Raw genomic sequence first — 27,733 nt, forward strand, 5'->3', positions numbered from 1 at the left:
TGAGGTGATGAAACATTCTATAGTCAAAGAAAAAGGTTTCATCATTTACAATTATACTGAACTTGTTTTGAAGGATTCACATTTTGAACTGTTCAGTAGGGGTGATAAATTTGTACCCAATTTTAGGTTAGATGAGACCAAGTTATTGAAAAATTTTAAGCTTTTTGTAAGGGAATTAAATTTAAAACTATACTTCACAGGAAGTTCATGGGGTGACATGAATCAGGATGAGGGGCAAGTTGGAACCCGATTGAAGAGAAAGAGTGTATTTATACCACCCCAGTGTAAGGAACTGGTTATCTTTGAGAATGTGGTTGAACATGAAATGAGGAAAATTTGTAAACAAAGGACAAACAGGGAAGACAATTTAACACAAGATGAGAGGGACATACTTCATGATTTCAGTACCACAGGGCAGTACAGATGTATGAGACCAGACAAGGGTGGGGGGATGGTGATTATGTACAGCATTGATTACACTGGCCGTATGATGGCAACGTTAGGGGATGCCAATACCTATTGTAGAGTATCCAAACATGAGGTCAATGTGGCCTATAAAAGGATTGACTTGTACCTTTTGGATATTCTATCTAAGGGGATGATTACGGAGGAAGAGTATCATTACCTTACGGTAAGATTTCCCAAAATGCCAAAATTTTTGGCATACCGAAGGTACATAAGGGTACAGACTACCTTCAGTTTCGACCCATAGTTTCAGCTAAGGGTTCGAAAACTGAACCTTTGGCTTCATATGTTGACATACATTGTAAAAAGGCAGTATTAGATGCAGAACATATTTTAAAGGACTCTTGGCATTGTCTGGAGAGATTAAAAGAGGTAAATATGGTGGACATCAACAGTTATAGTTTTTTGACGGTGGATGTCATCAACCTTTTTTCCATCATACCCCATCAAGCTGGTCTCAAATTCTTTTATGAGAGTCTCTGTACTAGTTCTAGTTTTGAATTGGGCAAACTTGAGGTTTGTCATGGATTAATGAAATTGGTTTTGGAAAACAATTTCTTAACATTTGAGGGTGAAACATACAGACAGCAAACTGGAGTGGCAATGGGGGCACGCTGCGCTCCAGTTTTTGCAAATCTTGTGCTTTTAGCATGGGAAAGAGAGAACATTTTCAAATCAAGTTTTGTTGAAAACATCCTACTTTACAATAGGTTCCTAGATGACCTTCTTATACTGTGGAAGGGGGATGAGGAAAGTGTTGTGAGGTTTATGGAATATTTGAACGCAAGTTCTGAATTCCTTAAATTTACTTATAATTGGAATTTAGATTATGCCAATTATTTGGACATTGAGATTTCAAAAAATATTACAGGGCTTAGTAGTAACATTTATAGGAAACCAAGCTACGCAAATTCCATGTTACATTTTGGAAGTTGTCATCCCATACACCAGAGGAAGGGGTTAGTAAAAGGACAAATGATTAGGTTATCTAAATTGATTACCGAGGATACAGTATATAGAAAGGAAATGTACAAATTGATTGGCCTCTTCCTTGAAAGGGGTTACCCTTTGAACTTGTTGATTAAAACCAAACGTGAAGTAAATAAAAAGAGGAATACTAGGTATGTCCCAATTTTGAAAGCAAACATCCCCCAGATTTCAAGTAGAAAAAATACAAATGATATTCTGGGAGGTGGTAACACTCTGAGGTATTGTCCTAAATCGGTGATACAATACAATGAGGTGTCTGTTGGCATTCGTACTTGTTTGAATAGTTTATGGGAGCATTTTTTGAGTAGGGACACCAGAAACATATTGGGTGACAGTCCCATTGTGGTTTTTAGTAGGGGTTCTAATTTAAAGGACATTTTGGAGAGAATCTGGGTTGATAACAGACGTTCCTACATGAATAAATGCGGGTGTTGCAAATGGTGCAGGTATATATCTGTTGGGGCTTACACTACGGTTAAAGGGTATAGGCGTACTATAGGTAGTCCGGGTATGTGTAATTGCTTGACCAAAAACTGTGTTTACATAGCCACTTGTATGACATGCGACACATTCTATGTCGGTATGACAACAAGAAGTTTGAAGGAAAGAATTCGTGAACACTGTGGTTCTATAAAGAGAATGGATGAATACAATGCACTTTTTTTGCATTCCCAAAAATGTTATGGTTTCAAAAAGTTCTTGTTTTTCATAATTGACAGGGTATTTCCTGACTTTCAAGGTGATATCCAAAACCAGGTGGCACTGCGTGAAATGGAATGGCAGATCAGATTAAATGCCACCAGGCCACCTGGGATTAATGAACATATTTCATTAAAACCCTTGTTAAAATTTAGGGCAGAATTAATATAAAGGGTATCAAATGATGTAATGTTTACCTTAAAACAATGTGTTTTTTTGATTAGAATAGTTTTATAGTTTAACAACAATTTTATTTTATTTAATTTTTATACTCCATATTATGATTTTTTATACATGTTGGTAATTTTATTATTATTTTGATCAATTGGTAAGGGTAATTTGTAGGATACATAATCAAAAACATATATATAGACATTTATCTATTTATACATTTTGGTTGTACATATACACAAGTTATATTATGTGTTTATCAATTATTTAATGTTGATGCCATTGTGTGTTGGTTGTATACAACATTTTAACATTTCTACAGCTTTAAAAATTTTGATAGCAATTACTACAATAGGGTAATTGAAAGAATGAAAGATTGATTAATTGAAGTTAGCAGGTTTAGTATATAATTGAGAACAATTTATGATTCAAACCAGGACTCTGAAGAAGCCGGTATAACTGGTGAAAGCGCTTAGTCCAAGTTTGTTTAGGTTGTTTGCTGAATTTGGCTGAATCGTGTTGCTGTTTATGGTGAATAAATTCAACTTTTATTCAATGGTTCATGGTGGAATTTGTGTCTACACATCTCCGAGGTTTGGATGGTACCTTCATTGTCATTCATTTGAACGCTGTGGTCGATAATTTTTGCTTTTTACTTGTGGATTCCTGCATTGGGACCAATTTTCCTTCTTTTTGACATGTCATTATGATTACCTGCAAGTAAATTTTAGCTCTATACCATTACAACATTGTTAGTTAATGCATCTTCTTGCAGGTGTTACCCATCATTCAAATGTGCAAACAACTTGGAGATGTGGTGCTTGAACCACCTGTAACTTTGATGCAGCGATGCCGGGTGTGGCCATATGAGGACAGTTTCTCCTCGAGTATGAGATTACAAGATCTTACGAAAAAGTCAAGAGACTGGGCACATAAAATATGCAACCAAGTGTTCTATCCACTGCAGATGGCTCGAGAAAACTACTTTATCAAAGCCAGGGACTTGAGCACCTCGCAGCTCATGTAGGCTGCTGTTCACTCTTGAACTCAAATGAGTTCAGGCAAGCAGCCATAGGGAGAGAATGCAGGGGAGATTTGTGGCATAGGGAGGATTTTAGTCTTAAGGAGCTGGAAGGGCATTTTAAGGTTGAGAAACGTGAAGCGAGTTTTAGGGTTAGAGAGCAGGAAGGAAATTTTAGGTTTAGGGAGTGATCCAGGAGTTTAGAATTCAGAAGTAGGAATGGAGATTTAGGGCAAAGAAGCGAGGACCCCAGCTGGGAACTGGGTAAGAGTTTTAGGGTTAAAGTTTAGTTTTTGGTAGGGTATACCAATTCATAGAGTCAGGTGTTAGGAGTGCTTTGGACAGACAGGAGATCTGGCTAGTGGGAATTCAAGCAACTGCTTTTCCGAAGAAGTGTCTGTGAGCAGGTGTTTCGTGAGCTACTACCACATGACCACCTATAGTAAACCTGATAGCTCTCTCAATGGTCATCTGATATGGTTAGTACTCACATTATCTTTTTTTTTTTACTATCACTGAAAGCTATTATTGCATCCCAGAATTCTTAAGCTTAGCTTTGTACTTCCTAAAGACATAAATGTTTTGACTGCTACTCTTGGTTGACCTAGCACTATCTCAGATAATTTATGCATTTATGAATTAAAATAATTGATGAAAGCAAGATGTGTACAAGGATTATATAAAATTCTAAAGTTCACAGCAGAGATATCGTTCCTTTTGTTTGCATAGTATATCTTGTTTTCTCTTATGATAAACTAAGCAGTAAACCTTCAGTCCCAAACACAGAAAAGTGCTACGTCAGATGGACAGTTGTAAAGTACAGCACACTTGAACTAGAATTTGAGTGAGCCATAGCTCTTACCCTTATGTCTGTGAAATATAATACATGAATGTCTTTTATGGTATTCATAAGGAGGAACAAAGAGTCATGACCTCAGATGGATACATCCTTGCAATGAAATACTAGCTCAAAATATATGCTATACTGTTTGCATGTTCTGAGTTAACTTTTGATTTTATATTTTAAAATACTGTACTGCAAGCATGTTATTCTTAGATGTTTGAATATACCGCATGCAATTCCAGTGGTTAGTGCTTTTTCCAGGATATGTTGCAAAACCACAAATACAATTGGTGTCAATGAGACTTGACACGTGCATTAGTAACACCTAACCCAGTCTTCTAAACAGCTTCCATACTTCTTAATATATAGAAATCACTACTTTACAATGTCAAAGACTTATTATTATGAATTAAAAACAAACAAGAGAGTACAATATAGTTAAGGAAATACCCCCAAATCATTACCATTTCACAACTGACATAGCTAGAAATGAATTAAGTACTTGAGTAAAGACCAAGGACCACAGCTGCAATGTGCTGTGTTATTAAACTTATTTCACGCTTTCTCATCTGTCCTGCTGTGTCTCATTTGGGGCTACACTTTGTGTTTTCTGCTCTTTGTAATGTGGCCTTCAGGGCACAGGGCAGAAATGTATTTCTCAAAGACATATGGCTAGTGACAGCATCAGATACACTTCCTGCTCTCCTCCTCCTACCATATGGTCACTTCTGCTTCTGTCAAGCACGGCCTGGCTGCTGCTGCTGATGGGGGCCAGAGGAAGAGAGAAGGAGAAAGGTAAAGTGTTTGCACACAGAAAGGCCAAAAAAGAAGGAAAAGTTGCAGAGTGAAATAAAACAAACAGAAAGAAACAGGATGGGCTGCCAAAAAGGTTTGTGTGGCCCACCCGCTGTGCCCAGATGTTCCCAGCTTAAGTGAATGGTGGAGGAAAAGCTGGCAAATCTTAAGAAGGAGCAGCAAGGCAGAGACCAAGTACTGCCAGATGAAGGGAGGGGCAGAAAGTAAGAGATACACCATGTCACTTAGGCCTCAGGCAAGAAATGAGGACGGATGACAAGAGGTCTCAGTAAATGCACTTCTAACAGAAGACAACAGAAAAGGAAAGAAAATGTAAAAAGATGCATAAATCTACAGAGGACAGCAGAGGAGTAATGAACAAAAAAGGTGAGTTTAGACAGAGGAGTGAAAACAGACCTGCAATACAGACTACAGTGCTTGTTGAGGTATAAATAAAGTAAAAATGAATTTATAGTAGCAACTTTTTTGATTAAGTAATCTGTACATTTTGTGATCTGCAGTATAGTTATATTAAAGAGAAAGGGTAACTCATTTTAGATGATAATAAAGGGAATAACTCCTAACACACACACACACACACACACACACACACACACACACACACACACACACACACACACATGCACACGATGTCTATGTTTGTAAATGGTCAGCTACTGCTGATAGATCTTAAATTAAAATAAAGCAATGAAGGGTTTGCAGAGTTATTGTCTTGTGCTTGCAAATATACATGTATCCACATGCAATCAACTTAAATGTTATTTAAGAAATGAATCTCATTTGGAATATTGAATGTACTGCATCTGATAATTATGAGAAGTAACACTGTGGAAATAAATCTACACAAAATTTGTGTGTGTGTGTGTGTGTGTGTGTGTGTGTGTGTGTGTGTGTGTGTGTGTGTGTGTGTGTGTGTGTGCGCGTGTCCCTGTGTGTTGTGAGGAGTAAGAGCCCAATGCTACATCTTCTAAAGTCAACTCTAACAATTACTAATTACTTGTGTGTTATCTAAATTAGTCTGGAATTTGTCTAGTAACAGTTTACTAAAATTTTTTTTTTGTATGGCTTGTTTTCAGGTAGCACTTTGTACTGCTTTGTGGTGCATTGTTACACAATTAGTATTTTCTTTCTCCTGTGGCTCTGCTCAGTCTATGATAACAAGGCTCATCAGTTTCTTCAGTATATACATTTGTGCCAGATCTGTTTATGTATTTATCCACTGTTAACTGGGAGCTAAAGCTGGGCAGGGCTGATAATTGTTAAGGACTGATGACTGCAAATCTACTGATGTTGATTCAGATCAGGTACCTGGTTATATTTTAGTGCAGGGAAAAATCTGCTTGAACACACAGTTGAATTCCCATTTTTCTGTGCTGTAGTGATAAAAAGACTTTCGGCTTTTCCCGGTTAGGGGTCACCACAGCAGAATTCCGGTCCGCTCATGATTGGCAGTGGATTTTTATAGTGCCGAGTTGCCAGCCCAACACCCAACCTTCAAAGAAGGCATGCCCATTCACACTCGCACCTACCTGCATGTCTTTAACATCACTCAACCATGGGGAGGACATGCAGACTCCACAGAGAAGGCACTCCAGCCGAGAATCGAACAGGAGAACCTCTTCTTGTGAGGCAACAACGCTAACCACTGCACTACCGCTGTAGTGATAGTGTATTCAAATCATCCCAAAGCCCTACACAGACATACACACACACACACACACACACACATATATATATATATATATATATATATATATATATATACAGACATACCTACATAGAGCATGCATACACATATATCTACATAAATACATACACACATACATACATGCAGACATACATGCATATACACATATCTACATAAATACATACACATATATATTCTTGCAGACATACATACATACATGCACACATAAATGAAAGACAGAGAAGACTTTGCTTTGGTGTGCCATCTAAGTGTGTAACACATGAGCGTGAATAATCCACTGTTTCTGTGGCACTGAATTTCAGTGGGTTGCCATGTTCTATACTATGAGCCCAGCTGCAGAAAGGGAGTTGTACATTTGTCTCAAGGTCTACAAGATGCTATAATAGCATCAGAACTGGCAACATAATCAAAATGTAATATTTGCTGCTGAGCGTGAACTACAGACTGTAAACCGGACACAAGTGATAAAAAATCCCCTGAAACCCTATTTTACTTAATGTGTTTCATAGTAGTCAGAATTAGCTATTTTCTTTTTTCATCCTTTTTTGACCGTGTCAGTCCCACTAGGTTAGTAGCCTCTATCAGGGGATACCCCAGGTGGAATTTATACTACTATGCAAAACTTGGTCAGGCCTTTGGGGAGATTTTCTACTCTTTTTAATAGGTTTCTAGATTAACGCCACAACTCCAGTAACAGCACTTGGACTAACATGCAACAAGGTCCTATCAGGCAGATGTGCAGAAAAAATAGATAGCTAGACACCTTTCCTTCTCTGAGTGGAAATATAGAAACATATATGTTGCAATTACCTTCAAGTTACACCACACTGTTACAAATACATCCCTTGATATAGGTGTCAGATTGTTCCACAGGTATTAGGTGAAATGCATAATTGCTTTTAAGAAATCAGAAGAGCAATTGTGTATTAAGAAGTAAAAGGCTTACAGACTGCTAGCCAAGAAAGGAAAGATACAATTAACTCTGTATGAAACTAATCATGAATAAAAATGTCATAAAAAAGACATCAAGAGCATAATGGTCATTTGGTGTTTGCTTACCATGTATGTAGACTGACAATAAATGCCAATCCTTTAGGCATATGCAAGGAGAGCTACTTTATACAGATGGAACTTAGCATGTATGCACACTGACAATAAATGCCAATGTTTTAGGTATATCCAGGGAGAGCTGTATTGTAGAAAAGTGAACCATTTGCAAAAGTGCTTATGCTGAAAATAAGAGTATCTGATATAATCCAGCTGAGGCGAAAAATGAGACCAGTGAGCAAGTGACCTTATATAACTGATAAGTATATTGAATTATTTTATGTAGACACACTGGAATGGTTTATACACATACAATGAAAGATTTCTTGAGAAGAAAAATGATGCTGAAAATGCACTGCAGTTCAATGGTCACTACATGGCCACTTTGTTAATATTTTTTGCTGGATTACATGATACTGAAACATACAACATGAAACATTTAAGGTCAGAGTCCATGACTGTACCCATGCTGCAGAAAGGTCAAGAAAAGAAGTACAGTTTTGAGTTATTTTTCTGCAAACACACTGAGTATTTATGTTGAATGTGTTTACTTTCTGCATAGCATCTATAACCCACTGTGGAGGTGACACTGTTTCCTTATTTGAACTGACAGAAAAATGACATAGGCTAATTTAGAATTAACAAAGATTCTTTTTATAGATGTTCAAGGGTACAACTTACCCTGTCACTGAAGTACCTTTAGAGTGGAACTGCCTTTTTCCTGTTTCAACCAGTGAACGTCTTACTTTTCAAATGCACTAACCTCCACAGGATATAAGCTCACATTAGATGTTTAAACTTTATTTAGGCATGTAATGGTTAAAATGATCAAAGTCTCTACCAAATATGAAAGTAATTTTGTCTGGAAGAAACATAATGCTGTCCCAGAGCTGCCTGCGATGTGTGTGTTTATCTGGACCCTGACTGAGAAAACAGCAGACACCAGTTGATTGGCAGTCAGAAGGAGCCCAGATGGCCTTACTGAATGCACTGTTTTTAATCGTTTGTAGGAACTGTACTGGTAATTTCATAGATTAGACATTTCAGTGGATCATAAAGAGTTAAACCTCAGTTTGTTTGTGTTTTTCGGCTTTTCCCGGTTAGGGGTCGGTACTTTGCACAAAAAGGTTATTTCAATTAAGTTATCATTTGAGGTTAAATTCTATTGTTTAATACAAATAACACTGATACATTAGCTCAGATATTTGAAAAATATAGTATACATGTACAATTTTTGTATCAGCTTTATATGTTCAGAGTGGGTGATATAAACCATATGCACTTAGACAAAAGGGTCTCTGTTATTAAACCTTTCTGTTTTACTTCCCCTCCCCTAGACTGCTGAGTGACAAGCCATAGAGACTAAATTACATAGTGAGCGGTTGGGGGGGGGGGTGACTGAAGAGAGGTGTGTACAGTGTCCTGCAGAGGAAAAGAACAACATTGCAAAGGCTGGCACTCAAGTTACTCTTCCTTCCTGCTCCAGGTAAACAGTGTGTTGAATGAAGCCTTATGTAAAGGAGAGTGAACTGGAGAACTGTACCAAAAAGAAGGACTGAAGCAGTGTAACAGAGTGAATAAGACAGAGAGGGACCTTCACCACTGCAGCAGAGGGAATGCAACCAAGAGAATTTCATCCCCCAGGTATGGAAAGTATTTTTAAGAGATAAGATAGAGCAAGATGGATTTCGAAAGAATAGGATTCTTGTGAGTTCTAAAACAGAGAACTAAACCTAATGTTTTTCATACCACAAAATTACTATGAAGCTAAACATTTTTGAGAAAATTAAGAAGTCTACAAGACACTTGATAAAAAAGTAGAGCTGTGTGGGCAAAGAAGGGAGAGTTCAATTACAGGCGAGTGCATAAAGATTCAAGAGCTGTACAGGATCTTGCGTCATTGTATCGCTAGTTTTACAATGGGAGAATTAAACACAGAGCAATAGCAGCTACAAGTATGGGGATGTTTACAACAATCCTGTAAACTATATTTTATTTACAAATGCGCAAACACTCTAAGTAGTGTCTCATATATAGAGCTTTGCAGAAATTGTTGTATCAAGTTGTTTTACCTTTAACTTCTAAGCACCCATTTAATGCAAAGATACCTTTGTTTTAGCATGCACAGTCTGTGCACATTTGCAACAAGGAGTCTGAGAATAAAAGTATGTTGACATGCATAATTAAAGCTTTTAGGATATTCAGAATATATAACACTTACTTCCTATAGTTTGGAAACAAAGAAATTCCATTTGTGTCTGGCTGGCTGCTGTTTACAAAGTACTGACTTGTAAAAAGTCTTAAAGTGACAATTTAGACATAACAAATTTCGGGTATGGCAAGGTATTTATGTGTGTGTGTCTGTGTGTGTGTGTGTGTGTGTGTGTGTGTGTGTGTGTGTGTGTGTGTGTGTGTGTGTGTGTGTTATCTTTCTCATTCCTCTGCCTCTTTTTCTGTGTTGGGGGATGGGAATTCTACACAGACATTCAAAGGATGAGTAATCTCCAAGGAAGCTCTGAAAGATAAAGTAACCTTTAAACAAATGCAGCAGGACAGTTCCTGATTAACTACAGTTTCTTTGCTGGGACGATATTGAAATTCATTTAGCATCACCCACATGCACACATGGCTGTAAAATGCTGAACACCCAACATGGAAGTTCTGTGTGGCCAGTTCCACATCCACACTGTTCAGTGGTCTTTAAAAGGATGACTTGTTATCATGATTATAAGTTGGTTCTTTTTTTTCTTAGTTTCATAAATCATTTACTGGACATCAACATCGTATGAACTGCACTGTAACTGGCTTATCCTTTCAAGGAAAGTGAGCCTCTCTACTGATCTGCAGAGGTGGTTTAATTATTTAGTGACAGTAGTTTTACGCTGCAGCAAGAGAGTGATTCTTCTACCTCTATACCTTTGAAAGGCACTATCGTTTGTGAATCAGTATTTAGCAAGGCATGCTACAGCCACATGTTTTATTGTTATGTATGGTGGACCTGAAGCAGTGCTCTGATTTATTTCTTTGCATGCTTGTATACTCAGCATTAGGTTACTAAACTCACACAATGGCATTTAAAAGAAATTGAATAAATACTATCATAGGTAAGTACTAGTCTAGTTGCCCTGAAGGACCAGTTTAAGCCTAGTAAATAACCCAAGGTCACAATCAAAGCCTGCACCTTGTGTCTATAAGGTGAAGACCATAGCCATTGTGCAAAGCCAATCTTCTCTCAAACTGTACGTACCAGATCAAGTTCAATGCACTGATTTCTTTGATTCAGACAGATCACTGACATTTTCTGGTGTTCTTATCAGATTGTAGTTACAGTTCAGTTGCTGGCAGGTCAAGCCCATTGTCTTCAGTTACTCAATTATTGCAGTTAAACCACACATAGTAATGCAGTTTATTGTGGGTAACTGAATTAGCAAGAAGAAGAAAACTTATACCAAGACAGCTGCTTTCTATTCAAATGGCTTAACTATTATATCACAATTACTTAAATTGGTTAAAATTCTTTTTTTCTCTTGAAATGTTTAGAGGTTCATAGGTTCATAGGTTGGTACTAGGCTATCGGCCCTAGAGCCTATACAAACCTAGCCAAACAATTCCCCGGATATGTCTTCCCACAATATTTACTTCCCTGGATCCCTGTCTAAAAGGACAACTGACATGATCCCCGGGGTGAATTTCCTAACTCCCATCCAATCGTCAAGGTTCCTTTTGAAGAGGGCCAATAAGGCGCTCTGCTTGACATGTATGGGCAGTCTATTTCAGAGTACGGGGAGTCTCTGGGTCAGGAACCTATCCTTCCAGCATGTTTTGTTCATTGTGATGACAAGGTTTAGATCCCTGGAGTGTGTAGCTCTGAGGGATTGGGATTTCTTTAAGTGGAGCATGTCTAACAGCTCATGGTTTGACATGGCCTTGTATGTTAAGCAGAGATCGCCTCTGAGTAGACGATATGCCACAGAGTATAGCTGGAGTTTTTTTTGATGATCAGCATAGGGCATCTGCTTTAGGCCTGTGATTCTTTTAGTGAGGTATTTCTGAGGCCTTTCCAGCTGTTGCAGATGTCTTGCGAGGTACATACTAAACAGGGCATTGTACTCTATAATGGGTCTAATGAGGGATGAGTACAGTGGGACAATGACCTCCATTTTTCTGGATTAAAAGCCCTTAGTGATGAGGTGTGCCACATAGAAGGATTTCCTGACTGTTGTGGTGATGTGGTTATCAAAGGTGAGACAACTGTCCACCTGTATCCCTAAGTCTCTCATCACACTTTCGGTGTTTAGTATACTGCCACCTATGTGGTAATTCATGGGTACATGGTTTTTCCCAAAGGGGAGAACTATACATTTCTTGGCATTAAGCTTGAGCCCATGGCCCTGGCACCAAGCATCTGTTTCTGTAAGGCCCTTTTGTAGAATGTCCACATCATTTGGGGATTCAGTAATGGCTCCCAGTTTGCAGTCATCTGCAAACTTTGTTAGCCAGAATCCCTTAGTGTTGGCCTGTACTTCAGAGAAGTAGATGCCAAACAAGAGCGGTCCCAGGACTGAACCCTGAGGTACTCCACTTGTCACTTGTCTGGAGCTGGATTTGGAGTTAGCTACTTTTACAGTGTGGGTTCTGTCAGTAAGCCAACTGGCAACCCATCGAGTGACGTAGGGATTTATGCCCAGTTTAGTAAGTTTATCTATGATTCCAGAGTGAATCTTACTATTAATACTTGCCACCCATATTTGTCTTTCTTGTTCATTCTTTAAAGAAAAATCTAGATGACTTACAATCATAATCCAACAGGATATGTCACTTTATTCTTTTCTTCTCCCAAGCAGAACATCTGTGCATCACCTTTAAGATGGCAAACTGGATCCTGGTACAAAGGCATGCAAACCCGTTTAACCAACATGAGAATCCTGAATACTTGCATTATGAATGTGAATAAAGTATACTCACCAGCTCTGTGTCACAGACAAGTAAAGTCCTGACTACTGTATGTCAACATGAATTTGAACACCTCAGGCGTCTGCTGCCTGTAGGAGCTAGGTACCTTGGGAGAATAGCAGTGACTGTGGTCACTGCCAGCTTTCCTGTTATGATAGGAAGGAGATGATCTCACTCACAACAAAGGCCAAAACCATAGAAATGAAAGGAAAACATCAGCTGTCTTTTGGGATTCAGTCCTAAGACCTCAGTCATATAATGACACCAATAACAGCTTCTGGACAGTTAGGTATTGAGTTTCCCCTTATGAGTTATTTTTTTCCTTTCAGCTACAGAACCCCAAGCAAGGTTTTTAAAGTAAAATTACAAACACACAGATATGCATACATACACACACACACACACACACACACACACACACACACACACACACACACACACACACACACACATACACACACACACACACACACAAACACAGAGGAGGCCTACCACTCCTTCTCTCATTTCACCATCTAGCTGGAGCACTAAGTGTTCTGTCCTGTGGACCTCGGGCCTAGAAAACCCATGTGGCCATGTTCGAGTCACATGGTATGCTGAAGGGAATTCAGCATATAGAGGCATGCATCCCCTCAGTAGGCAGTAGATAGTAGTACTTACAAGAATACTCCTGCTTCATAAATGAACAAATGTCAGTACTGCATTTGTAGTCACAGATGAATCACTGAGGTAGTCAATATGTAGTGATAACTCTGGAGGGAGTCGCTCTGCTGGGGAGAGGCTAGGGCACCCCACAGGACTATCAGTTTGGCCTTCTCATTGCCACTTGATTCTTGCCATGGAGTGAATGAGTTAATAGGGATTCCCAGGAAGGAATTAATGAGTCATAGAACACATGGGTCAGTTAGATGCAGGTTGAGTGTAGCCATCAGTCTTGGTCTTGGGGATGAGGTAGGAGGGTTAAAAAAGGAATGTCAATAAAACACATCCATCCGCTGTTACATTCCAATTCCGACAATGCAGCTTTGCTGTTAAGGCAACATCCACTGATTATGATTATTCTTAGCCCCTCAATCCTGCAGCAAATTCCCTATCAAAATTAGAAAATATAAGGAGATCATGAATTTTGGTTAAAATTGCTAAAACAGCTACATAGTCATGCATTAGGCAATCTGCAGTAGCATAAACTGTTCAGTCTTTGGTTCTCTACTGCTTTATAATTTAAGTCTTGAATGCAAATAACATGTCACTACTCACCATGGTGATCACATGGTCATATATAAAGAAAAACAATCACTCCGTTGTGAAATTAGACTTAGAGGAATATATCCAACAGATCAGAAAAGAGTCCACGACCTTTGAACAGGTTTCATTACTCCTTCAAGACTGGCAAATAGTGTGTTGCAAACAAGAATCTTTAGAAAACATCAAACCTTTCAAATTTTTGATATCTGGCTAGACCATCAACAAGACTGTAGTTTTACATTGATGTCACAAAAGCTAAGATATTAGCTCCTCTTCTGGTTCAAGAAACTGATCCACTTCGTAAATGCAGCTGGTTCAATGGCAGTTGGTAAAGGAATACTCCTTATTCAAATGGAATATTGACTGCTTATTTTATCAACTGGCTCCAAAATGTTCAACCAATCCTTCAGACCTGCCAATGCATCACACTAGCTCCTCGTAGAGATCACCAGTGCTCTGATTTTATGAAAAGCCAAATTCTAAGCAATGCAACACAGTTCTAGGCTACTGCTGGACTGTCTCATCTGCAAACTACTCAGTTGAACCTCATTTTGTCCCTTGGCCAGCAGCAGAGCCATAACTATGCAATGCTGTATCTGTTACATCAGTACACTCACATTATGTTGTCCTTTGCTGGAGCTGAACAGCCACCTATGTAAGTCCACAATCAACAGAAATGTGTGTTAACCGCACATGCTAATAATAGCTGCCCAGGTACGACATGATTGTCAGGCAACAATGGTCTGGCAGTACTACACTAGCATTGCTTTATTAATCTGCAAGGATGTCACAGTTTCAGGACTTGACTGCTGATATGGAGTTTATTCTCCTCAGCTCAGCACAAATGTGAGTTATCTCTGCAAAGTACCTTTCTTCCCACCTTCTCCTATTATTCCTCCTTAAGAACTGTACATAATATAGATGGTGGAGAAAGCTAAACAGTTCTCACTCTTTTATGCTGTCTTTGTAGATTTGTTAAAGGAACACAGACATCATGTCTAGCAGGAAGAAACAATAGTTTCAATATATTGTTTGCTTGTCAGTTATGTAACAATTTTTCTGTTACTCTATGCATTTTTGTTCTGTTTCTTCAGCTGAGTCTGCAAATGGTCCATTGAGATCGGTGTTCTATCCCAATTAAAATTAAAAAGGTAAACAAATAAAATAACATCCTTAACCTAGGTAACTATTGTAAGGATTCTTACCGCATACAGTGAACAATCCAGAGCTGTAACTAGGGTGGGTTGTTACCCCAGGTGCAAGCTGTTAGGGGGCATAATTGTCAGTTACTGATGGGGCATGAATGGAATACTGGGATTCTTTTAGGAAGGAGTGGGTGATACAGTGATATTGCGACTTTTAAATCAAATGTACTTAGGTATACTTACAGTTACTAACACAGTAAACTACATTGTGTGAATGTATGTAGTAACTGTAGAAAGGAAGTTGCATATGCTTCTTGCTTACTTCAAGGATTTTTTATGGTCTTCAACTTTTGAGAAGATTTTTTTTCTTTTTTTCTTTTTGATTTTTCAGCATCAAGTTAAGGGATTACCAGTTCTAGGAACTGTCTAGGGCATCAAATGGCCTAGCTACAGATCTGAAACAATTCGGCCATGATGTGTTCCTGTTATATTATACCTTCCTCTATATAAAGTTACATCGTCAGTGACTAGGTAATGGAAAGATAAGTACCTTACCTGTGTTTTTAAGCAAGTTTTGTAATCGGAGTATATTTTTCTACCAGTTATTTTGTATTGCATCTGTATGTTTTGTTGTACACGCATATTATGACTCTTTTATTTCCCCTGTGTGTAACACTTTCCCAGCCATTGGCTGGGGGGGGGGGGGGTCTTCTTTGATCAGTCCACTATTCCTCTTCACAAACATACCAAATAAATAAACATAAACTATTCATAGTAAAATATAAACTATTCATAGCAATGATTCTGTGACACTGTGCCATGGTGTAAGGGTACAGTTCTGGGGCAGAGCCATTGATGTCTAAATATCAGTCACTGGCATTCATGTAGTCATCGCTGTCTATTCTTATTTTCATTTTTTCTGCTATTGCAAGGTCTGCGACCTGTTCTTAAGTCTGTCCAGTTGCTATAGAGGATACATAGCACAACCAATTCAACTTTAAGTGGTACTACTTATGGTCCTGCTATGCATATCCGGTAACCCTGTAGGTCACAAGAGATATGTGGACTGCACTAAGCAAGATACAGAACTAGTCACTGTAATGCAGTGCGATTTTTACTTATAAGCTCTTGAGAGAATTTGGCATGAATGTTTTGAACTCCAACATGCCACAGTAGCATCTTAAACATGAATTTAGTTGAGAAGGAATTCAACAGGACTTGATTCTCCTTCATAGTCATGGTTCTTCATAAAACAATATCGATTCTGTCTGGCAAAACAATACCTCTCAGGTGTGGAGACTTGTCTCCCAGGGGAGGCCCAGGTTTGTTTCAGAGGAGGTCCAAGCAAATGTGAAAATGTTGTGTACTTAAAATGGTAACTAGTTGTTAGTGTTTTTATGTGTAAGTAGGCTAAATGCAAAAGGATAACTGTCTTTGACTGTGTATATCAGACCGTAAATCAGTTCTAATGTAATGTACTAAGCAAATGCTCAGTTCTTTTGTGCATGCATGTGTGTGTGTGTGTGTGTGTGTGTGTGTGTGTGTGTGTGTGTGTGTGTGTGTGTGTGTGTGTGCACACACGTGTGGATGTGTGAATGCATGTATCCTGTGTGTATGTGAGTGTGTGTGTGTTTGGGTCTGTGTGAGAATGCATGTACATGTGTTTGTGTGTGTGTGTGTGTGTGTGTGTGTGTGTGTGTGTGTGTGTGTGTGTGTGTGTGTGTGTGTGTGTGTGTGTGTGAGGGTATGCGTGTGTGTGTGTGTGTGTGTGTGTGTGTGTGTGTGTGTGTGTGTGTGTGTGTGTGTGTGTGTGTGTGTGTGTCTGGCTGTGTATGGGTGCTTTTTGGGTTCAGATAATGTTTTAATTTCTACTGAAGGATTAATAGTCTTTCTCTGGTTTTAACGAGGCTCACTAAGACAAAATCTGAGAACCTGTGTCCTAGACAAAACACTCCGACCTCTGAGACATTTAGTTTAAATAATGAAGCCCTTAATGTAATATCTGTAAATTTAATTTAGTAAATACTCAAGCCTTGCTTTGACATTTGTCACACTTTCACTGGACAGAAAGAGGTAGTATGTCATGTAAGCCATCACTGTCAGGCACAGGGTAAAGTAACTAAACAGAAAATGCATTTATGTATTTGTTTTTATATATATATATATATATATATATATATATATATATATATATATGTGTGTGTGTGTGTGTGTATGTTATATAATTCTGTAATTATTTAAATTATTTTATGGCTAGGCAAGTGGATTGATACACTGAACCACTTTTAGCCATGACATAGAAAATTCAATAGCATAAAATTAAAATTAAGTTAAAAAATACAGAAAAATGGAGCTGAATTGTACAGTGATGCATTGCACATTCAGTAGGCGAGTGTCAAAAACAGAAGCATAAAAACAAATAATCAGGTAGATCACTGTTTGTGTCTCAGGTAGCTGCAGGAGGTTGCTTTTCTTGGATATGTCAAGAGCTGATAGCTGTTATACTAAAGGCATTCCTTGCAAAGCCTAGATAATCTAATACCAGGTCACACAGAAGTAAGGTGGTCAATCTGATGGAAGGAGTAGAAGTGGACTATTCTAGAAAGATTGGCAAACAATGCTGTATAGCTAAGTGATGGTTGAAAGAAAGTCAGCAGCTCATAAATTAAAGTTCAAATGGGGATTCTGAATCTGCAAGTTATGGGGAGTTAGCTTGTCTTTGCTAATGTGATACAGTGATGCTTATTTTGGGGCAATGTAGTGCAAGATGAGGTGTTCTATCCTATTTAAAGAAGGTCTGCTGGGTGAAGCATGCGTCATCTGAAGAAGCAGTGAGTATCACTACTGCATATTCAATATGAAGGTGGAAGACTTCCTTACCATCTGTATCTGAGGCATGTGAAGTAAGCAGGTGAGCGAAACAGTAAGCAGCTCTCATGCAGTCACAGCTATTGTGGAGGCAGAGGGCTGATGATCTAATGGGTTGTGGCTGGCTTGGGTCAAACAACTGTAAAATAAAATTGTAATTTAAAGGGACTATTTGGAATTCTGTGGTGCTGTGTTATTTTAATACAAAGTTTGATATTTTTAAGCATATGCTGGATAGTTGACAGTTGAAAAGCATGCTTTCAGATGATATTAGAGCTTTTTTTTCTGCAATGAGTTTTGAAAATCACAAGAAAATACACTTCTAGTGTTTTAAAAATCTGGGCTCTGGTAGTGTTCAAGTTTCAACATGACCTGGGTACAAAAAACACTCCTCTTATTTTTTGTGCAGCTGATTTTATTGGAGCAAACAGTTAGGCTTTTCTACATCATAGCTTGGCATAGTGTTCACGGGTGTCTGGAGAGTGGGTCAACATGAAAAGAACTGGATTGTGTCCAGGTCTGACTCTCATTGTAGGTCTACTGAAGCAAGTTTGTGAATAAGGCAGAATAATCTCTAGAACTATACTTTTATTGACCAGAAGAATGGTTTCCATAGAACATTTTGCACCAAGACTCTTAAAAGACGTCATACTAGGGAAGCTTGTGATTCATCTCAATCTGTTTTGACAGAATACATACTTTTGAAATTCCCCTAGGAAGGGAGGATATGAGATGAAGAATTGTCTTAGTTATTTCAATGGTTACAATGTCTTCAAGATTTATTTAACATTTGTTTACTAGGAAAGTCTGACTGGGACAGAGCCAATTTTAAGTGGAGGCTAAGGGAGAAACACTCCAGACACATGTCATTGGAATGTGGGAGGAAACTGGAGCACCCAGAGGAAACTCACATGAATGCAAATGGTAACTTGCAATGGGACTAGCTAAGCAGCACATCTTATTGGGTCTATATTAAATCGGTGAATGCTTAAAAAAGTGAATGGTGATTTATCAACCCCATGTAAGTCAAAGCTTACAATCCTGAACACTCTGAATAGCAATTTTTTTCCCAGGGAAAAAAATGGCCGTACCACAAAAATAAATAAATAAATAAAAAATAAAAACTTCAAAACATTACATAAAGTTGTGGTTGTGCCCTCCACACCCCCCCACACACAAACAATTAAATATACCAACTTCGAGATCTCATTACAGTGACGAAAATGGCAAAGTAACGGAGGTAGCCAAGAAATTTCTTTCCCAGGGAAAGAAATCGCTTATATGCCTTTTCGCTATTTTGCTGTTTCGTTCTTTCAAGTTCAATCAAGATGCATTCGGAGGATTGCATCTTCGATTATATAATAGGAACCCCATCTTATCTTATGCATTATCACTGGAAATCAACTGAAGGACTGTACTCCCAGCTATGACCTCCTGCCTCTGGAGAGGTCAATGCTGAGTGGCTGTACAGAGTCATAGCCAGTGTCCTAGTTGTCTTCAAGTACCTTAACAATGAGTCATGCTGCCATCACAAAAAATAGCTTCATTGTGGGTTGACACAACATTTGCTGTCAGTTGACTGAATGAATGTATGTTAATTAAAGTAAAATATGCTGACATCACTCAGACAGTAAAAAGCTACACTGTAGTTATTTGTAGTGCACTTCAACGTAACTAACATGGACAACACTGCTCTGAGTGATGGTTAATTATGAGGAGATCTTCCCTGGCACAATTAAGCATTATGGATATTAGATAAACTGAGGATTTTGACATAAGTAATTTGCTATGTTTTAATTATGCAGAAAACACTAATACAAACCTTTATCAGTCAAATGTACGTTTTATATATAACCTACTAATACTTGGTACATGTCTCCCACCTTAATCAAAAGTTACAGTATCATACCTTTTGGATTAAATGATTCACCTGGCTAAGATCATAGCCTGTCACTCTATGAGATTGCAATCTGTTATAGAGATCACCTCTCTAGCCTGATGGATGTGAATTAACTCTCTAGGCTGATGCGTTTTACTCGTGATATTAAGCCCTTTAGGGAAACAGTTATCACCTGCTTTGGATAGTGAAGCAAGGGAAATAATGACTGATGGGTTCTCTCAATCACTTCTCTCACTCAAACTTGACATTGATGGTCAAATCTTATGTCATTCTTGTTAGTGTGGTGTATTTAATTATGACCATAGTATAGATGCTAACACCCGCAAGCACATTCAAACCAATACCCATGGCTAACTTACCTCCATCCCTGAACTCCAGATAGATGGAAATAATGACTACTAGCAAAAGTTCCATTTTAAAGCCATATTTATGACATAACTTCAAATATTTATAGAAGAGACTAAGGTGAAAGTGCCATTTTCTGTTTATACATCCTTTCTGAAAGCAATGCTACATATAATGCAAAACCACTTAACCAATACAAAACTTTTTTTTTTCTTTTACTGTGCTAATGTATATTCCAAGTAAAAAAAAAGTAGAAACAGACCAATAACATTCTTTCCCTAAGATATCTTTCTCAAAAACTTCCACTGATTTAAATAGAAGCTACCTGTTCATTCTCCCAAGCTACTAAAGCTATTTAAGAAGACAGTCTCTAAGAAAACCCTTGTCTGCATCACAAAGGACCTATCACCTTAAGAGCAATATGGATTCTAAACAGGCTGTAGCATGTTAATTTTTTTTTTCATTTTCCAACAGAATCTTGGCCAACATTGACGTATGCCTTTTCAATGGTGCACTCTTTCTTCAGTCTTAAATGGGAGTTAGACTGTTTATCTTTGGAAATGGTGAGTGAAGTACTGTACAGCCTACCTCAGTGGAGCTAGCTGTGGGCCTTGTACAGCTTTCACTTTTTAGCTCCAATCTGTCTTAAGATTTAATTAGAGCTTTTGGAGGACATTTTGCCTTTAGAATTTTGTGTCATTCTATGAAGAGGCAACAGAAGCATTTGATGAATAACTGACATTATACAATGACTGGCCATTAGCATTCAAAAACGAGCACACTGATTGGTCAGCCCAACCAGCGTGCCCCTTGTAAATCCGAGAATATACCAACAGGAAAAGGTCCTGTCGCCCTGACTTTTTCCCATTAGTATATCTCGTATTTACTTTTTTTTTAATACCAAACACAAGTGAAGACATTTTATGTACGGGAGATGGCACAGGCAGAAATAAAATGCTAATCAGGTACATTCTACAAAACTTAAAAAACTTACCTGATTATCCTTTTATTTTTTCTGTTCCGACTCTCCCTAGCATAAAAAGTCGCCTGGGTTCGTTTTTATTTTTTTTATTTATTTTTTTTTTATTGATTATAACAAAGAAGAAGAAGCAACAGAGATCTTCCTTTCTCCGTTGCTACCTCTTCACAGCCCTAATGTACTGCATAAGCGTGGGAGCACAAGTCACATACGTATGCACAATACATTAAAAAAAGCCCCAGGATACCACAAAAATGTGGAAGGGCAGCACGTTGGCATTATACAAAGACATTATTTAAGAAAAGTAAGTATTTTTTTCTTAAATAATGTCATTGTATAATAGCAATAACTGACTCCATGGTTACGGTATATTGAAATTTACCCACGGTTGGCTTTATTTAATTACTCGGGCTTCGCCTTCATGATTAAACCACGCCAACCATCAGTAAATCTTCAATATACCACACCAACATCGTTGGTTATTGCTATAGTACATACTGGTTACCTTGTCCTTGTTAAGGCATTCATACTATTCCACACAAGGGAATATATGACAAATTCGAAATACTAAATGTCAATCAGTACATAATTTGATGGGGAAATCTTTTAGTTAAAGAAGAGGACACAACAAGTCATGGTGGGAGGTTACCTGATAATCAAATGGAGATTACCAGTGGTCTCCAACAGGCTTATGTAGTGGGTTTACTTCTTTTTGGACTATTCTTCTTAGATGTAAGTGCAAGAAATAGGGTCTGGATAGACCATTATGTCATTGACTGTGCATTGGATGATATAATTACTTCAGTAAAAGGTGTCTATATTCTCCAAGTCTGTCTTCAGAAAATATGTAATCGGTGCATTAGCAAAGAACTCATCTTTGATGTCAATATTATGGTAGTAGCTGCCCTTCTACCTAAAGAATCTTACTAAATACACTAAATTCTGACCTCAGCTAAATGCTTATCTTATCAGTCAAAGGAAATGTAAATATTTTCTTACTGTTTACATCAACCTAACAATGTTTATAGTATCTATATCTATGCTACAAATCAAACAGTTTAACAGAATTTATCTGCTGGTTGTACCTAATGAAGATTCCTATAACCACCTCAGTGCTGCTGACTTCTTAGTATTTGTAAACAGAATTCACATTCTTTGTATATAATGTATATAATGTAAATAGACTCTTTTTTTCACTTACAACTGGTGTAAATGTCAACAATAACTGTTTTTACACTTCTACTGTTTAAATGATTACTGACAACATATTCATCTTTTATCACAACTTAGTGTTGTTATGCATGACTATATTGTTCTTCTGTGTTATCTTTATATCTTATAATACCCAAATTGGGCTGAATTCGTACCTCTCAACTGTACAGATTTTTTTCAGAATGTCCAGATTTTTTACTCATAGCTTTGGTCTGTTCCTCATAAAATTTGTGGTTTTCTGAAGATTGAATAATACTAAATAATGGCAGGCATGTGAGTTTCATACATTATATCCTTCAGAAAATACATAATTATGCAAAACCTGTTATTCTACCAACATTTTAAGTTTCAATTCTGTCCTTGTTTTTGGGCCTTTGTTCCTACATTCTTTCTGTTTTTGTCCAGATTTCTTGCACTGAGAGGTTGAGAGGTATGCCTGAAATTGATTCACTGGACCAGTGCTCTAATCTTATAAACAAACAAAAATAAATACATTAAAATGTATGTACAGAATTATGTGCTATGTATGCACTGCAGAGTTCTTTACATTTGATGACCAGGGATAAAAAATGTTTGGTCTGCATATGTTAGCTGAAGGACAGGAAGCATGGCTTTTGTACACAAACAGCAAGTCATGCTTGACAAAGGCATGAGTGAAATGAAGACTACAAGGTGTGGGTTTAATTTTGTTTTTAAATGCAGTTCCTATACATGCTAGATGGATGTATAATGTATCAATATTCTAGATACAACAATTAGAGGTAGAAAGCTTCTTATCTGTCCATATGCTGTTTTCTATAAATAAAGAGTGATACAATCTGTATCTGAAAAGGTGTAAACCTTATTAGATCTCTTCATCTTCTCATCTTGGTCTTACCTCAATACCCATGCTTTCAATGTGTGGGTGTGAGTATATATATGTCTCTGTAAATGTAAATGTATAAATGTATTGTGAATGAAAATGTATATGAAAAAAAAATCATTTTTAGTTTTCTACTAATTGCTCATTTTATTAGATGCATTACATGCTGTGTAACTTTAAATGTTGTACTACTTTGACATATTGTAACACCTAAACATGTTATTAAGAATGCTTAGAAATGTATAAATACTAATAGTGTTACATGGAGCTTTTCTCCCCAGGCATCCGCTGAAAATGGATCTGTGTCCGGTCGGACCCTCCCGGTTAACAAATGTAAAATAAATAAATAATAAATAAATAAAATTCCATATAGAAATTTGGAAAAAATATTATTAATCTAATCATATGTAAATGGAGAAAGTTCATAGGTTCATAGGTTCATAGGTTGGTACTAGGCTATCAGCCCTAGGGCCTATACAAGCCTAGCCATAACAATTCCCTGGCTATTTCTTCCCACATTATTTACTTTCCTGGACCCCTGTCTAGCAGGGCGACTGACGTGATCCCTGGGGTGAATTTCCTTTCTCCCATCCAATCGTCAAGGTTCCTCTTGAAGAGGTCCAAAGAGGCACTCTGCTTGACATGTATGGGCAATCTATTCCAGAGTCTGGGGAGTCTCTGGGTCAGGAACCTATCCCTCCAGCATGTTTTGTTTATTGTGATGACAAGGTTTAGATCCCTGGAGCGTGTAGCTCTGAGGGATTGGGATTTCTTTAAGTGTAGCATGTCCAACAGCTCTGGGTTTGATATGGCCTTGTATGTTAAGCAGAGATCGCCTCTGAGTAGACGATATGCGACAGAGTATAGCTGGAGATTGTAAGGCGGCCAGCGTAGGGCATCTGCTTTAGGCCTGTGATTCTTTTAGTGAGGTATTTCTGAGGCCTTTCCAGTTGTTGCAGATGTCTTGAGAGGTACATACCAAATGGGGCGTTGTATTCTATAATGGGTCTAATGAGGGATGAGTACAGTGGGACAATGACCTCCTTTTTCTAGATTAAAAGCCCTTCGTGATGAGGTGTGCCACATAGAAGGATTTCCTGACTGTTGTGGCAATGTGGTTATCGAAGGTGAGACCACTGTCCACCTGTGTCCCTAAGTCTCTTATCACACTTTCTGTGTTTAGTGTACTGCCACCTATATGGTAATTCATGGATACATGTTTTTTTCCCAAAGGGGATAACAATACATTTCTTGGCATTGAGCTTGAGCCCATGGCTCTGGCACCAAGCATCTGTTTCTGTAAGGCCCTTTTGTAGAGTATCCACATCATTTGGGGATTCAATAATGGCTCCCAGTTTGCAGTCATCTGCAAACTTTGTTAGCCAGAGTCCCTTAGTGTTGACCTGTACTTCAGAGAAGTAGATGCCAAACAAGAGCGGCCCCAGGACTGAACCCTGAGGTACTCCACTTGTCACTTGTCTGGAGCTGGATTTGGAGTCGGCTACTTTTACAGTGTGGGTTCTAGCAGTAAGCCATTTAGCAACCCATTGGGTGACATAGGGATTGATGCCCAACTTAGTAAGTTTATCTATGATTCCAGAGTGGGGGATGGTGTCAAAGGCCTTGGCAAGGTCTATATAGGCTGTGTGGACCACCTTACCCTTGTCCATGGCTCTGGAGAGTGATTCAAAGAAGTCAGTCAGGTTCAGGAGACAAGATCGGCCCTTCACAAACCCAAACTGGGTGGGGTCCAGTGTTTGAAGGTTGCCAATGTCTTTGTTTATAAGTTCCATGATAATACGCTCCATGGCCTTGCAGATAAGGCTTGTCAGACAGATGGGATGGTAGTTTCCGGGATCCAAGGTGGATCCCCCCTTGTGGATTGGGATAACTGTAGCTCTGCGCCACTCAGTGGGCACAAAACCTGAGGTGAGGCTATGATGAAACATGACACTTAGGTGAGGTGCCAGTTCATATTGTAGTTCATGTAGTACACAGCCCGGGATGTCATCTGGTCCCATGGATGCTGTATTCTTGGCTTTAGAGAGTGCGTTTTGTACCTGTGTGGCCGTTATTACTGGAATTTGGCAATCTTCCGGTATTGAGATGGGCCATTTAGGGGGTGAGAGGGGGGTGAAGCTGGCACTGAATCGATCTGCCAGGATATTGGCAATATCCTTCGGATCAGTATATTTAATGCCATTCTGTTTTAGCTCAGAGCAGATCTGAGCATTGCCATTTAGATTCTTGACATAGTTATAGAATGCTTTGTGGTTGTCTTTGGAATCTTTGGCAATTTTATTTTCATAACTAGCTTTGGAGGATTTTATGAGGCATCTCAGTTTCTTACTGTGGCTAGTAAGGGAGTTTTTTGCATCCTGGGATTTTCCTCTTTTCTGCAAAAGTTTCTTCCTTTTGTTGTAAAGTTTGTTTATGGCAGGGGACCACCAGATTGGCTTCCTTTTTTTGGATGAGAGCATTTTGGTTCTATTTGGGATGGCACGATTCATGCATGAGTGGATGTGCTTCTACAGTGCCTTAGTGTAGGATTCAGCAGTTGAACTTTCAGTTCCCGTCTGCATGGATGTCATGAAGTTTGTCACTTCTGACTTGAGTAGCATGAAGTTGGCTTTGGAGAAGTTTTTTATGGTGGTTTCTTTACTGGGGGTGGGGGTGGGATGTGGATGTTAAGGGTGATTAGCTTATGGTCAGACCTGACTAACGAGGGGGTGACCATAGGTATGGAGCATTGATTTCCCATGTTGGTAATGACCAGGTCTAGGATATTGGAGCCCCTGGTGGGACTATGGATTAGTTGATCCAGGGCGTTGGAATTTATGAATTCCAAGAACCGTTAGCATAAAGGTGTTGGGACATGAGTAGTTTTCCCAGTTAATGGCAGGGTAGTTAAAATCACCCAGTATTAGGGTGTTTGGTTCTATCTTAATATTTTCCAGTATGTTTAGAAAGGTGTAGTGAGAATCTTGGGGTATGGTGGGGATCTGTAGCAAGCTACAATTTGGATTGCAGTCTTACCTAGTGTTAGTTGCACTTGGAGAATTTCAGACACATTGTGTTGGCCAACTAGCCTGGTGGTGTGAATATCCTTGGTGAATATTGACACTCCTCCACCTTTAGTGTTTCGGTCCTGGTTTGGTGGCCGAAAAGTGTGGTAAGAGTTGTAGCCTGGTATTGCAGGGGTGCTCTCTGGAGCCTTGAACCAGGTCTCAGTTATTGCACAGATATCGATGTTTTCCATTTTTAGGAGTGCCTCGAGAGAGTGCATTTTGAGGTTTAGACTTCTAGCATTGAGTAGCATTACCTTCAGATTTTGCAAGTAAATGCTGGGCAGAAGAAATGACAAAGGGCATACATTCTTAAAACTTGAGTGCAGTAAGAAATAACATGACTCCGCAATCTTATTAGGGGCTTCTTTAAATGTATAACCAAAACAACAAGCAATACATGTAGAACCGCCACCAACTAATAACCATGTCAATGACAAGAATGGAGCATAAACAGTTTAATAATCTTAAAAAAACATAAAAACACTATCACCGCGACTAAGTGTTTTCACCCTTACTTGTTGGGCATCATCAGAGTCGAAGGACATAGCCACACTTCCTCTATTTAAATACAATGAATACATACGTAACTTCCTTCATAATTAAAAAAAAATTCCAAATAAAACCATAAACAATTAACAATCACACATAAAAAGTTATCATGGGATGTGAAATCTAGCCATTCAGCTGAAGTAAGTAGAGATAAAAAACTCTGACCTTTGTTTTTATAATAGTAAAATAATGCGATTGTCGTCTAATCATTTACATTGTTTTTCTGTAGCAGAAAAATAAATATGTCTAGAATGATGAACAATATTGTGTGTACATGGCAGAAATCACTAAGCAAAAGATATTTGTTCCTTCATCCTCTTCTTAGCATGATTTTTAGACCTTCACATTTGTATAATGTAATAGTTTCATTAAATGCACCAATTAAAAAAGGTAACTACAGAACTCACTTTTAACATCTGTAGAATATTTGCATATTTGCTTAACTTCTGCATCAACACACTATTCACTGCTTCTTTAAAGCTGTTGCTAACATAATAATATCTTTGAAACAGGAGCACTTCACACTTTTATCAAATTTGGCAGGGTAAGGGCAGAGCAGAGCGAGTCTTTTGTCCACTTTTGCTGGCTGAATGGGGAGGTACCCTCCGTGTTATTAGGGGTCGACTGCAAGTCTTCAGCAAAACCTGCTACACTAACCATATCTGTATAAATATTGTTTTCTAATAATTATAATAGTTATTTTTTTATACATTGAATATAAAAGTGAACATAGCATAAGTCCAAGATCAATAAATAACAGTAAAAAAAAAGAAATATACTTATCACATTGCCATTTTTGTGAATAGACATAAACATCAGAAACATCAAAATATGTTTAGAAATGTT

This window comes from Protopterus annectens, chromosome 4.part0 (assembly GCF_019279795.1).
Source record: "Protopterus annectens isolate FY-2018-M chromosome 4.part0, PAN1.0, whole genome shotgun sequence".
In the NCBI taxonomy this organism is placed as follows: Eukaryota; Metazoa; Chordata; order Ceratodontiformes; family Protopteridae; genus Protopterus; species Protopterus annectens.